Genomic DNA, 4,129 nt, shown 5'->3' with positions numbered 1-4,129 from the left:
GCCTCGGTCTCCGAGCGTGCCCGAAGCGTGCGGCCCGAGCAGCTGAGCGTTCTTAGGAGAAGGGTGAGTGGCAGACTTGTGGGGTTTTGGCCGAGGGGCTGCCGAGATCGGGCACTGATGTTTGGTTTTCTTTAATACAGCTGTCTGAGAGACACCAGCCCGGTGCCAGCAGGACCTTCCCAGCTGACGAGGTGGCCTTTCTTCACACCTGAGACCGGCATCCCCAGCTGTGCGAGAGATAAGTAGAGGGCCACGACCCACAGAGGGGATGAAAGCAGGGTGCTGGTTTGGGAATTACTGGGAGGGGTTTTTCAGTCCACTTCGGAGGTGGCGGTGGCCATGAAGCGGCCCCTTAGGCCCCATAAAAGCAAAGCCTGACTTTTGATCACAGTGCTGAGGTGCGCAGGGCAGAGCAGTCCCGGTGTGTATCGTGTCACTTGTCTTTTGTGTGTTATGTGTTGTTTGCATATGTCATGTCCTTTACCTTAGGCCTTTGAGGGGCCTGTCAGACACCCTGGCATCATTGTTAGCATCTGCGATCTCTGCATTTCTTGGCCTGGAACCCAGGCCATAGAACTTTTGACTTGGGATCTCAGACAGGCATCAGACTCTCTTGTCTCTTTAGAAGCATCCGGTCGGATGTCTTTTCAGGTCTTGTTCTGAGCTGTATGGACAGCTCTGCCCCGCCAGGATCCATTATGGCGGACTAGGACTCGAAAGAACGTGAGGGCAGGTAGAGGCTCCTGGCCGTAGGATTCTCGGGCATCCATCTTTGCAGTTTTTGGACTAAATCATTCAGTTTAGCATCTTGTTCCTCCAGGTTTCTCTGAGCCTCATCAGCTCGCCATCGGTCTTACCTCAGTCATCTAATTTTCTGTCCTTGTGCTCCTTGCAGTCATGCTTCTTGTCTCGAGATTTCTGTCCGTGTTGTGTCCCCGTTGTCTGTCACGTCCTGTCCTGTGTCACGGGTGTCTGCACACATTTGTGCCGGAGCTGCTCTGTCCTGCCGCATAGCCTGGTGCAATAGGAGAAGTCCTGGGGACTTGAAGTTTGTAATGTGGGCTGTAGTTGGACTCTAGGTGGTATTTGTAGATGGACACAGGCTATCTGGAGCTCTTAAATTATCCTGCAACAGTTTGACTCTTGTCCTAACTTTCTTTCAGATGCAGAAGGATAAAATCCAGGGCAGAGCCCCCCATCCCAGGTGAGGGGATTGCCCTGAGCAGGTCAGTCACTGTTTGTCTCTGCAGAGGAAGCATAAATGGTGGCTGTTACAGCAGTGTTCTTTGTCTGTCTTTTTAGGTACTCAAGGCTGAGAGCAGCAGTCAAGGCCGAGTGGGCGAGGTGAGCATTGAATAGCATACAGAAGCAGTTGTTATTGCTGAGGTCTCGGTTTTGGTGCAGCTCTAAGCATCTCCACTTGTCTTTTTTTATTTTAGGTGGTCCACTTGCCATCTCTCCTGGCCGAGCATGCCTATGCCAGGTGGGTGAGAGCTTAAGGTATCGGTGTGGCATCCTTGTCAGATTTGGGAGGTTGTGTTTTCACAGTATCTCAGCATGCTTTTCTGCTTTGTTTCTTTGCAGGTGCTGTCGCTGCCCTAGGCACGCCAAGGAACAGAGGAGGGCAGGTGAGTCGGAGTTTAGGCAGGCTGACTCCTAGGTGAGCGTTACACAGCAGCATGCTAAGCGTGTCCCTTTTCTCTTTGCAGGTCTCTTCTGGGCACCCTCTGGAGTCAAATCAAGATTTGAGGTGAGCCAGGGCAGTGGTGCGGAGGAGTCCCGGGGATTACTGTTTTTGAGGGCAATAGTCAGGTTTTCTGTTTTGTCTTAGGTACCCTGAGGAGGCTCGTAGCCAAAGCTTGGAAACGGCAGCACCGAAGCACACACGGAGAGCATCTCAACGTCCACGTCCGACCGTGGATGGATTTTGTCCGCTCCTCTTCCAAAAGCTAAGTGTCGGGGGCCAGTGGCTGGGAGAAGGGTAAAAACCTTTACTCTCACAGGAGGCCATCAGATGTCAGCTTAGGGGACAGGTCTGTAGGGGGGCGGGCTCTCTGGAAGTAAAGGGAGAGGGTTTCCCCTCAGCCTCGCCAGAGCCTTTGCCGGGCAGGGCAGTTCTGACCCATCTCCACATTTTCGCGTACTTTGCGTCGTCCGCCTTCCTCGACTCGACGTCCTCAGGGATCTTTCCCCCGAGGAGCTCGCCTTCACGTCCGGAGCTACGGCCACGGTCACCCGGCAGTCGGCTTCCTTCTCTAGGCTCGCCGAGCCTCTCGAGCATCCTCTTAAGTGCTTTGGCACTAACTTGTTTTAACGAGTTACATTTCATCATCACGTGCCATCGTCATAGGGCTTCCTTTCCTTTGGCATCATCAGCCTCTGGCTCATCTTGCGTTAGGAATCTCGGGTCCCTACGGGGACAGTGCCAGGCAGTTGCCACTCGTCTCTGTGTTATGTCGTCTGTGTCTATGTTATGTCGTCTGTGTCTGTGTTATGTAGTCTGTGTCTGTCATCTTCCATGTCACAGGTCCTTGTCTCGTCTCGACGCTTTATTGGCACTATTCCGTGCCACATTGCCCATATTCTAGTCACGTTCCTTTCCGGATATCCCTTATTCCGGCATCTTTACATTTTTACTCTTTGAGACAGGAAGGGACAAGATCCTCAAAGGGACAAGATGTTCTCATCCGTCTTCCTTCTCACTACCGGCTTTGGTAGTGCCTTTTTTTCCACGCCATTCTCTTGGACTTCTGGAGGAAGCGTCTTACACCCTCCTCACGTGACCGCAGGAGTTTGATAGGTTCCATCCTCCTAAGGGGCATAGGGCTCAAGAATTCATCTTCCAGAGAGCTATCTCAAGTCCTGGCTTACATTGCATGTACCTATGTTGGCTTATACTGTATGTACTTATATTGTGTGTACCTATGCTGGCTTATACTGTATGTACTTACATTGTGTGTACCTGTGTTGGCTTATACTGTATGTACTTACACTGTGTGTACCTGTGTTGGCTTATACTGTATGTACTTATATTGTGTGTGCCTATGCTGGTTTATACTGTATGTACTTGTACTGTATGTACTTACACTGTGTGTACCTCTGCTGGCTTATACTGTATGTACTTATATTGCCTGTGCCTATGCTGGTTTATACTGTATGTACTTACACTGTACCACTTATGCTTGGAGCTGCCCTGCCCTGGCATGTAGTCACAGTTAGGTAGAAGAGTTTTAAAAACTTTACTGTTCATCTGTCTTTAATGGGGTTTTGGGTAGAAAATTTGTCAGAGCAGGGACAAGTCCTAGCTGTCAGATAGCCACTCATCGACCGCTTCCTGTCGTCTCACAGGTCCCCGAGGCTACTGATTTCCCCCGAATCTACCATTTGACGTCGAGGAGCGGCAGCCAGAAGAAGCGTGGAAGCGCGTTCTTCAGCGTCTTGAGTAAGGGCCACACCAAGCATGTAAATGGGAAGAGCGTGAGTGACAGCATATGTCTGTCTGCGTGTGTGAGTGCATGCTGATTGGATTTAACTTTGTGTGTGTGACTTTTGCCTTTCAGGTTTTTCAACTCATTTTTAAATTTAGAATAAAAAATCCCCAGCCGGGGGTTTTTTTTTTTTTCCCCCCCGGCTGGGTTTTTTTTTCCCCGGTCCCGGTCGGTCTGCGAGGCGACGTTCATTGCCAAAGTTTGGGTGCGGACCCTCCAGGGACCGGGGTTTTCGTCAGGCAGGAGGATTTTTTGGAGGCTCCCGGGAACCATGTTCCCGAGGAGGCGCGTGAGCGTGTGCTGAGGGTTAGCAGGGCAGTCGAGGTGTGATTTAGTCTGGGTTTGTGTGTAAGCTGAAGGAATTGTGTGTGTGTTGAAGGGTTCTAGGGTTGTAACCTTGTATGACTTTTGCTTTTCAGGTTTTTCAACTCATTTTTAAATTTAGAATAAAAAATCCCCAGCCGGGGGGTTTTTTTTTTTTTCCCCCCGGCTGGGTTTTTTTTTTCCCCGGTCCCGGTCGGTCTGCGAGGCGACGTTCATCGCCAAAGTTTGCGCGCGGACCCTCCAGGGACCGGGGTTTTCGTCAGGCAGGAGGATATTTTTTGAGGCTCCCGGGAACCAAGTTCCTGAGGAGCAATGAT

At 50.9% G+C, this 4,129-nt stretch overlaps 1 long non-coding RNA gene across 1 annotated transcript; it reads left to right on the top strand.

Moving 5' to 3' along the window:
- Window positions 1-1,306: 1,306 nt before the first annotated feature.
- LOC129047128 (uncharacterized) lies at window positions 1,307-1,630 on the top strand. Its single transcript, XR_008509108.1, has 3 exons — window positions 1,307-1,344; window positions 1,440-1,483; window positions 1,585-1,630. It is a non-coding gene; the product is annotated as an uncharacterized LOC129047128 (long non-coding RNA).
- Window positions 1,631-4,129: the final 2,499 nt, after the last annotated feature.

The sequence above is a fragment of the Molothrus ater genome, unplaced genomic scaffold (genome assembly GCF_012460135.2).
Source record: "Molothrus ater isolate BHLD 08-10-18 breed brown headed cowbird unplaced genomic scaffold, BPBGC_Mater_1.1 matUn_MA217, whole genome shotgun sequence".
Lineage (NCBI taxonomy): Eukaryota > Metazoa > Chordata > Aves > Passeriformes > Icteridae > Molothrus > Molothrus ater.
This window is presented reverse-complemented; position numbering and strand designations above follow the sequence as displayed.